General features: G+C 43.0%; 1 long non-coding RNA gene across 1 annotated transcript; it reads right to left on the reverse strand.

Moving 5' to 3' along the window:
- Positions 1–834: 834 nt before the first annotated feature.
- Positions 835–8,425, reverse strand: LOC142569085 (uncharacterized). Its single transcript, XR_012825641.1, has 4 exons — positions 8,089–8,425; positions 6,991–7,095; positions 3,727–3,871; positions 835–932 (listed from the first exon to the last, which is right to left on the reverse strand). It is a non-coding gene; the product is annotated as an uncharacterized LOC142569085 (long non-coding RNA).
- Positions 8,426–10,836: the final 2,411 nt, after the last annotated feature.

Below are 10,836 nucleotides of genomic sequence, written 5' to 3' on the forward strand. Positions count from 1 at the left end.
ATCCCTACTAAAAAATCCTATTTGTTTTCAAACGGGTTTCATCAAATAGGGTTATGGAACGGGACCCCGTTTGATCCTGTTCAGTCCTGACCTGTTTAAATCCTGTTTATTCCTGTTTAAACCTGACCCGTTTAAATCCTGTTTAAACCTGACCCGTTTAAATCCTGTTCAATCCTGACCTGTTTAATCCCGTCCTATCTAACCCAGACCTGTTTGCCCCTGTTCAGACCTATATTTTACTACATTCATACCAGGTCCTTTCAGAATGGATTGATGTTGCTTAATATAATTTACTCTTTAAACCTATTTTGTACACTTGTGTATTTGCGATCAGCATTGAAGAGAAGTAGATCTGCATTATGTTTGCAACAAGAATGCCACTTTCACATGTAGGTTTGCCTGGTACATTGCTTGATACGAAGATGAACACAATTTTCGGCATAAATTGATTAGCACTACCAACACTGATGTGATACATCATGAACAAGTTTTGTATGACCCACGAGTACGTTCTCTATGTATGACCTACAAGAAAATGCACCCTGAAGAAGACTGTACCTCATTTTCCTATTTACTACAAGTATGCAAATGTAATTCTTGCAAGTTTAGTATATGTTCGATCACTTGTACTCGTCCTTTTTGCTGTAATGGTTTGTTGACAAATCCACAGTAAAGCGTAATTTTGGGGTGAAAAATGTCAGGCAAAGTATTGGAATGTACTTGTAAGTGAAAAAGACAAGTATATTTTACGTAGGTATTTCTGTACACCCACTTGAGCTTTCATTAAGCCTGAAGTCCTCCGGCTTAAGTAAAAGCATGTCATAAATGTCCCAAGCACTCTTTATTGGACCTTCTAACGGTATTTCGATGCATCCAGTCTGCCGAGAGAAGACCGCTGGAGTGGGTTGCTTGGGTGAGAGCGAGCAGGGCACCTGAAAAAGTAAAGCCAATAATTTATCTTGACTCATGCAACAGGTTGGCACATAGGCAAATTTGCCTATGTTCCCACAGATAAGAAAGGTTCAGCATTCCGGTCATAGGAGATAATGAATAAATCTTATTGAAAAATATGTGGTTTCATGCAATGCCTATGTTTCAAGGGAACATGGATTACTGTGGGAGAATAAGCTGTCATAATTAGCAGGCGATTGAAGCAAGTGTTATAGGAAAAAGATGGACACATCGTTTGATTTACAATAATTACTAGTATTGAAGCAACAGAATACAAACAAGAAATACCTTTAAAAACAACACCGACAGGTTGAGATAATAAATTATTCAGAAACTAAACCCTTCTGCCAGCAAAATACCGTAGTGTACTGGCTTTGACATTGCGCTGCTCAGGCAGAGGGCATGGGATTGAATCCCGGCCACAATGGCTGCATTTAGATGGCAGAGAAATGCCAAAACCCCTATGTTAGGTCTATTGGGTACATGTTAAAGGAGACTAGGGATCCCGCCAACTTGAAGTTATAAAAACCGGAGTATATTTCGAGATAAGCAAACTCACAAAAGTAGAAGGCCCTGGCCATGCGAAGACCATATAAAGCCTTTTAAGGTAGGTGCCAGCAGCCGCAAAATTTCTTGTAAAAGCGAAATATAGCAGAAGCGTTATTTTTCCGTAGATCACTTTTGCAAGGTATTTTACAATTTGACACCTGACATGTTGGGCATCTACGGGCAACAGCAATTCTTGCACAGATCATAGCAAACACTGTTGCACCTAGGTATACATAGACACATAGGTATAGGTACAGTCACCGACTGATTTTCCGGACTCCGAAAATTCGAACATGATTACTCGGTCTGCTTCACGGCACCACCATTCTCCCCATGGACCATAATGTATAACAACTTCCGAAAGTTCGGACGCCTTGCAACCTCTTGTCTGATTTTTCGGACACTCCTTGAGCCAACTTGATCGAGAGCACCATGCACCGACTCTGACCGTTGCATGGTTCTACTTGCTGAACGCCATTTTTGTTTTGAACGGAGCCACCTTGCTGCCCCACGAAGTGGTGCTACTGCAAATCCCTGCTCATCATCATCGTTTCTGCCTGGTTTGTAGCTACAGCAGTTCCGGTCTCAGCTTAGTATGCCATGTTAAGACAATCCAGCAGCTGATTTGTTTGTTTCTTCGTGCACGACGCTGCGAGTAGGCCAGGTTTTTTGTTTGTGCAACTGATGTCGGCGTGACGATGTTTGACGAAGCAAGATGGGCCAATTCATTTCACTAATATCTAGAATAGCTACCTGTAAGCACCACCTACCCTTCAACAAGATTTGCAAAGCAAAAAACCTCATCCTGAAAAGTCTGCACATGAAGACATCGGTAGCATCATCAGCGTGGGGCCTCAAGATAATTCGGCAAGCCAGGAAATTACTGACAGCATGAGTGCAAGCATGCCAACAGGAAATCAGTGGCTGAATAATGCACCTTCTACCAATTGGTAGACAGTGCATTTTCGCAAAGCCCTAACTACAGCAGATCATTGTTCAGGAGTTCCCGAATGCACAACTCCATGCCATTTTCACGCCGACTCTAGGGAAGCACCTCTGCACAGTTGCAAGAAAAAAAGCTAGATGCCCCAAGAGAAATGAGCCCACTCAAGCCATCGAAGTTATGTTTACCTTGTCTTCCTACAACTACTCGAAACCTAGGACTGCTGTTTTGCACAAGGGAACAAACGTCAACATTGGTGCCTCGCCCAACACAAGTGGTCTGCGCCGTAGAAGGTGCCATCAGTCAGCCCACAGATGAGGCCCACATCAGTGCTGTCAGTGTGCTGTACAAATTGCAGAAGCACAGCCTACAAGCTTGTCTGCCTTAGTGTGATCGCACCAATGAACGAAAACCAACGAATCAAGTTTGTTTCGTGCCGAGAACAGTTGCCTCATGCTGGATTTTCCTACAATTCTTTCTAAGCACAGATAATGCTTGGTTTGTTGTGTAGGCATGTAAATAATGAAAAGGCCTGCATCACTATCTCTGAAAAAACTCATGTAACAAAGCTTGTACAGTACAGAGGTGCAGTGTCTATCACATACCATTTCGTACAGCAGAGGCTACATCGGATAAACCGACCAATGTATAAATGACTGGCAGCGTGACGAAGCAAACTTGATGCGCGGGTCAGTTAGCAGTGGTAGTGCACTGCTCTCGGCGCACATGCACCTATGTTTGAAAGCTGCTTGATCGTGACAAAATATAAAGACAAAAGCGCTGGAGAGATATCTGATGCTTTTCTTATATGTATGACGAGGAACCTAGCACTAGCTCCCCATGCAGAGAATTACTAGACAGTGAGACTGCTTCTTATCATTGTAAAACAAGTGTCACGCTCACCATGTGATGCGTCCTTTTCGTTTCCGTGCGAACAGCATGTATTCAGATCTATTCTCCCCCTTTCACCTTTTGCACAATATCACTGTGCGAGCAATAATACTGAACTGTTAGTAGCAGTCTGTCAGGTTGCCTCCTTTCTTTCCTTGTGAATTGTGTGCTAAATAAGGCTTTTTTTGGTGAAAGAGTGCTAGTTTAACGCATAAGCTAGCGCCATGGCACTTTGCAATAAAGGAGTTATAATTCTCTAAAAATATGTCCATGCAGAACAGTGCCAAAAGAACACCTTAAAGAAAGAACATGAGTGTATCTATCATAAAGACCAATCCTTGTCTTTTTTCCTTAACATAATTTTCAATACCGATATTGAAGTACAAGCTCACCATATTATATCACCTTGTCAAGGAAGCAAGGCACAATGGTGCCCAACTGTCGCGGGACCAACTTGGATGTGGAGATCAGCGCAGATCAGCAACATAGCATGGTCTGCTTACACTTCTTCTCCAGGTCCAGCCATACCTATAGCAGCTATAAAACAAGTGAGCTTAGAATCACAAGCGAAACAATATAAAAAGTGACACAAAACAAAGCAACTTTCGTTAAGCATAAATAGGATCGAAATGCTGACATTATGCCCATAAGTAACTTCACTTTGAGCAACAAAGCATCCAATTTAAGAAAGATTATATGTATGAGCTATCTATGTGAGAAAGATTAATCGAACGCCCTCTATTTGCCATACTCCTCCCCTTATGCATGGATGTCTCACTGACTGAGTGAGCTGGGCTGATCCCAGGTATAGTGTAATTAAAGGTTGTCACTTGGTGGGCCAATCCCGACACCATTGCATGACTTGTACAATAATTTTAATGTGTATTGTAATGCTGGCCATCCTGCAGGCACTGCAACATTATAGCACCCATAAGTCTAATGGTATTACCTGATAAGGTTAACTAATAAGTGTCCCCAGAAGCATAACTCGGCATGTATACTCGGAGGCCATTATTATTAGAGAAGCAACAGCAGAGGTGAAGCTTTATCCTGTGCCGTATGCAAAATGGCCGAGCACGCCCAGCTTTTGGTTACATTCTCACTTGTGACCACTGCAGCAGGCTGACTGACATGCGTAACCAGCAGTTTGTAGGACCACATTTTCATAACCTGCAATTTTTTTTACATCTGAAGAGATCAGCCTTAAGCTCCATGATGCGCTGCACTCGAGAAGCATTATAAACTGGCAACATTTAAATGCTATGCTGCATGGTTTGTTGCATGCTTTAGGAATTTACTTATTTATTATACACATAGCTCATAGGCTCCAGTTGGAGTATTGCATGAGGTGGCAAGAAAACATCATCATCAGCCTGGTTACGCCCACTGCAGGGCAAAGGCCTCTACCATACTACTCCAACAAGACCGGTCATGTACTAATTGTCACCATGCCGTCCCTGCAAACTTTTTAAGCTCATCCGCCCACCTAACTTTCTGCCGCCCCCTGCTACGCTTCCCTTCCCTTGGAATCCAGTCCGTAACCCTTAATGACCATCGGTTATCTTCCCTCCTCATTACATGTCCTGCCCATGCCCATTTCTTTTTCTTGATTTCAACTAAGATGTCATTAACTCGCGTTTGTTCCCTCACCCAATCTGCTCTTTTCTTATCCCTTAATGTTACACCTATCATTCTTCTCTGCATAGCTCGTTGCGTCGTCCTCAATTTGAGTAGAACCCTTTTCGTAAGCCTCCAGGTTTCTGCCCCGTAGAAACCTGGAGGCTTACAAATTCTGAACTAACAAGGAGAACATTCAACAAAACAAGTCAGACCAAAGAAGAAAAAATAACATACTCTCATAATGGGACTACGTATCTGGCAGCTAGCTTATAAAAAAGACAATTAGGAATGTTTTACTACTGGTAGCGCTTTAGGGGCAGGAATGTAGAATTCCAAGCTTCATACACTTTTAAGCCACCTTTCGTGGCTTTTTGTTTTGAAGTTCTATTCTCTGTACTATTATAGAAATGAATACCCCCCTCCAAAATAAAACGAAGAAAAACATGTAATGCACACTAATGTAACACAATAATGTAATGCACAACAGTGAATACTTAGAAAAATGTAATTAAGAACATGGAGTCTATGTGGGCACAGATGTTAGAACTCTACATGAAAGCATAATAATAAAGGTGGGCGAAGCATTTATGCTTTTGTCGGGCAACCTGCAGCAAGACATACAGGTAAAAGGATATGCATGCCTCACAACACAGTCCCTAAAAATATCTGTCACAATACAGTGAGTAGGTATATCATGCATATCTACAATAGCCCCTAATTATATTTAACTCAGAGGGGGCTACCTATGTAACTTGATCAAACTGCAGGTGGGCCAAATTCTAAATATACGATTCAAGTAGACAGAAAATGGACGTTATGAAAATGTATCTACAGCAAAGGTGTTGTACATTATTGTTGTACATTATGTCATACCTGCCAACCTGTGAACATAATATTTTGTAAAAATGCTGCAGACACTAAATTCTTTGTTGGGGACATAGCACACATTATTTTAAAGCTTGCTCTCAGCACCCCCATTGTTGCATACACACACACATTATTAATAAAGGGAAAATCACACATCTACCCGCTCGTAGCAATTGCTACAAAAGAAACCCGTACGGATTCCTCGAAAGGAAAGCCTCACATATGAAAAAAAGAAATCGTCCAGGTCTGGGAGTCAAACCCGGGACCACCGCCTTTCCGGGACAGTCGCTTTACAATCTAAGATAACCAGGCGGCTAGCAGATGGCCGGGCGAAGTCGAATTTGTCGACAACATGAAGCAAAGGCAAGGGTCTGACGTAATAGTTCTGCGGAAACGCGCAAGGTGTAGAGAAGTAATTAATAAAGGGGAAAAAAATATTACGTCAAACCCTTGCCTTTGCTTCGTGTTGTCAACTAATTCGACTTCGCCCTGGCATCTGCTAGCCACCTGGTTATCTCAGATGGTAGAGTGGCTGCCTCGGAAAGGCGGTAGTCCCGGGTTCGAGTCCCGGACCAGGACGAATTTTTCTTCAACTGTGCGGCTTTCCTTTTGAGGAACACATACGGGTTTCATTTGTAGCAAATGGTGCGAGCGGGTGGACGTCTGATTTTCCCTTTATTAATTACTTCTCTCCACCTCGTGTGTTTGCGCAGAACTATTACGTCACACACACATTATCAACCATTATTTAACTTGTCGTGCAGCACAAAAAGCAGCAGCGAGCTTGAAACCAGTAACTGACAACATTGTTTTTTTTAGATTAGAGAGCTTTACGCTGCTTCAGGAATTTATCTGACCAAACTTCCCAAAAGCAAGTGCCGCTCTGATGTTCTCGTTAGAGATATTGCATTGCTAATAATAAAGCAGTACAAGTACCATTGCAATTAATTTTTTACATGCATTTTAACAATGTCATGCCGTCAATCTCTCAACAGCTTTAAAACATCTTAACCAACACAACTTCGTTGTCTTTCTAAAGTGACATTCATAAAATTGTAAAATGAGCCCACATTTGTAAACCCACGAAAAATTCAGGAGAGTTTCCAAACATGGATGATACTAACAAAATCTGCAGCTCGTGTAAGTGGCAGCAACTGCTTTGCACACACCTTGTCACAGCATGCACATCAGGTACTTTTCCGTGCTGTTGAGGCTGCAGAAGTGCCGCAGGTGCATATGTGGAGGTGCCTCTGGTTCACAAAATCTTGCCATCCCTAAACAATAATAAATGCTCAATTTATTGTAATCCCTGCTGAAACTGTAAACTTGTGATATAAAAAGATCACGTCATATTTTGATAAAAGTCTCATACAACCAGTTACATGAAGCTGCAACTGGTTGTGCAAATATCTGATTGTAACATCACAGGCGGTTAAATAACACGTAAATCGAACTGTAGCAAACATGAATCTACTATGAAAAGGTTCACACAAACGTACAGCTGTATAACGTGAAATGTGAATTGTACTATCAAAAAATTCCGTAGGACATGAAAAGCGTTCCAAAACCTAATTTGTTTATGCGGCGCAACAAAGCACTGCTCCCAAAGGACGATGCGCTCAAAATTACAACAGACCACCTCTATTTCTGGAGAGACAATACAGAAAAGAGAAAGATTTTTCCATTAAAAAGAAGCATTGCTTATGTAATTTCGGCTTCTCTGCAAGATCGGAACCCTTTACAAGTACACGAAAACACACAGGACACTAATACACGTCATCTGACGACACTCTATAAACAGAAGAATTTCCATACAAGCTAAAAATCTGGCCATGCGTCAACGAAGGAATCGGGTGCTATCTCGCGCAGCTGTTAGCTGTGAAGACCGACACATCGACGTACTACTTCTAGAAATGCCTATACCATTTCTCAATGAAAAATTATGTACACAAACAGTAACTTTCTTTCCTTGAATTTTTGTGCCCATTTAGATCAAAGAACCACCCGCGCTAGCGTGCTTCATAGGTGAAAGTAAATAAACCACAGATAGAGCTGTTGGTAACATGAATACGTTTTAGGGCAATTTCCATGGAACTTTTTGCTAAATGTGCACTGCGACATGAAGAACAACCATTTGAAAAGCACATTTATAATTCTTGCTGCTTTACAAATCCGGATTCGGTTGTTGTACGGATCTTGCGATACGTACAACAACGCACACTTCACGAACCATAGACAGGAAGAATGCGCGAAAGCGCCGGACTTACCTTTCTCGGCGTACTCGGAAAACGCTCCTCTTAGTGTCACAGGTGCCGCGGAATCGACTGCACCAACGGTCCTTCCGGCGCACACACTGTTGAATTGCGGATCAACTACAGGACGTAAGAGCACAACTTTCACCAAATTCTTCCGTACAGTGCGATACGATGCGACAGTGCCAGAGGATGAGATCCTTTTCATGAGCCCGGAACAAAGGAAGCGCGAAGGGTCATATCTTCGGCATCGGCGCACCACACGAAGGATACTGCGGGCTACATTACGCGGTCCCAGGGGTTTTGTGATTCTCAATGCATACAAGATGCACCACAATTTTTATCGGCACAGCGTACACACGATTAAACAACTACATCGGACGGCGTCAATACACAGCAAGCACTCACATGTAGCGACAAACTGAAGACGGCAAAATAATATCACCTGTAACTTTACCGGCGCTACCTGTGGTGCCATCTGTAGGCCGCCACCGAAAGCGACCGCGCTTTCGGTGATCTCATGGATGGTGACGGCGTTGTATATCGATGTTATGCGAGTCGTACAGCGTCTTGTACGACGTGTTTCAGCAACGTTGCTTTTAATAGAGAGGACAGCAATCTGCGTATACGCCGTATAGACGTCTCACCCACTTGAAAAACACAACAGGAAATTTTCAGTCTGTCGTATTTTGGGACGTCGTGACTGTCGTTCTGTTCTCTGTAGTGTGACGTCCTGTAGTCGAAAATTCTGTAGTTCCTGATAAATATTTGATTAAAAATTGACAGAGACCAATTTAAGGATATGTAAAATTATTAATACAAAAAAAAATAAAAAAAATAAAAGTAGACAAAAAAAACGCATCCGCTAGGAATCGAACTTCGGATCTACCGGTCCCGGGACAAGCATCTTACCACTGCACCACGCCGAACATAGTTGCTATTGAATTGTTTAAGCTATGTCAAGAGTGTAAATCGCTGTCTGGGTTGCTGTTTACATTTATATTTTAAAAGCCAAGATGCGCTTTCACTTCACCGCGTCAACTGCCGCATCTCTAGATGAGCAAAAGTGTTGTTACCATCGACAGGTACATCGTGGAGTGCTAGACCATCGATTTTGCTGTAACGATATCCATATTTGATAAGAAATTCAGAAGTAGACAACGGTGACCGGGGACACTGAGGGTTGTTACTGCTAATTCCGACAGTTGTCTCTTGCTCTTTAGACTTTTGAGCTCGCATATAATTCGTGTTCAATGCTATATAGCTACATAAACACTCGTGGGTGAGTCTTCATCCCGACAGAATACTGGCTTCTCACGGCAGCGCTGTACCAGATTAATGAGACCCGAGCGAGACAGCTTTTCACGCAACTTTGTGGAACAATCCAAAACTTCTTTTCCGCTTCGCATAAGCTTGTGCAATATTTCTGGGAATTAACTAATGTCTCAGTGTAACCGCACATGTAAGTCCACAGGCTTGTGGGCCCCATCTTACCAAATAAAACAAAGCGGATCCGCAGCCATTCCCGCACATGGTATGATTTTGATCAGCGGCCGATTTTGAGGAGGCCGGTAGGGCGTTGCGGGGGGGGGGCTGGTGCCGCGTCGTCACGGCACAATTATAACAATTGGCCACGTCGACTTTAATACTGGTGTCGGTGCTATCAGTATTGCCGGCTTCAGAGAAGCACGATTGAATACCGCGCAAGAGAAAAGTACAGTGTACACCACCGATGCGAAGCTGACATGTTAATATAAAGGGCCGCGACCGAAGGTGCTTCTGTTGCGACTTCAGAACTCTTGGCCGTCGCGACCGAATGTTTCTGTTGCGACGTCATAATTGCTGTCGTAACGTCAGTAATGTCTGTCGCAACTACAGAAATGTTAGGAACATCTGTCGTACAACAGAAATTTCTGTGTTTGCAGCAGGAATTCCTGTTGTCTTTTTCAACTGGGCAGGACCGGGAATCGGATTGAAATTCGCAGCTAGCATATCGCAGTTTGGTCTGTGAATGTTCCGAGGTGGTCACGCAATTTCAGTAGAGCTTGATAATGGCCCCAATTCAGCACTAGGGGCTAAATTGTCAGGATGTCGAACAATAAAAAAGTTCCTCCCCAGTTCTATTCAAGCATTAAACTGGTATGCATGATGCCATCCAGTATGGTTGCCACAAAGCTCCAGATTAAACCAGCTTTTGTGACAAACAGGCGACCCTATATGGTGCCACTGCGTCCAGTATAACCCAGTTTAGTTGCAAACAGGGACCCTGTTAAGACCCATTTCTGCGTGAACTGGTCATGCCTATACCTGCTTGCATGCCAAACGGGACCCCGTTCAGACCGGTTCGTGTGTAAACTGGTCCAGTTTATACCTGTTTGCATGCCAAACGGGACCCCGTTCAGACCGGTTCGTGTGTAAACTGGTCCAGTTTATACCTGTTTGCATGCCAAACGGGACCCCGTTCAAACCTGTTCATGTGTAAACTGGTCCTGTTTATACCTGTTTGTTGCTAAACAGGTCCCTGTTAGAACCAGTTTAAACCTGTATAACCCAGTTTGAATTTAAATAGGATTTTCCAATAGGGATGCGCATGCTTAAAACGCGTTTTGGCACAAATCCATGTGCGGGTGCTAAAAAGAGCAGCATCGGCATGCTTTTCACGTCGTTTGGTAGAAATCCACGCGCGCGTTGTGCCAAAAGCACCATTTGCATGCATATCGTGTGGTTTTGCAGAAAACTGCGTCCGCGTCTACCAAAAGATGC

Source organism: Dermacentor variabilis, unplaced genomic scaffold, assembly GCF_050947875.1.
Source record: "Dermacentor variabilis isolate Ectoservices unplaced genomic scaffold, ASM5094787v1 scaffold_65, whole genome shotgun sequence".
In the NCBI taxonomy this organism is placed as follows: Eukaryota; Metazoa; Arthropoda; class Arachnida; order Ixodida; family Ixodidae; genus Dermacentor; species Dermacentor variabilis.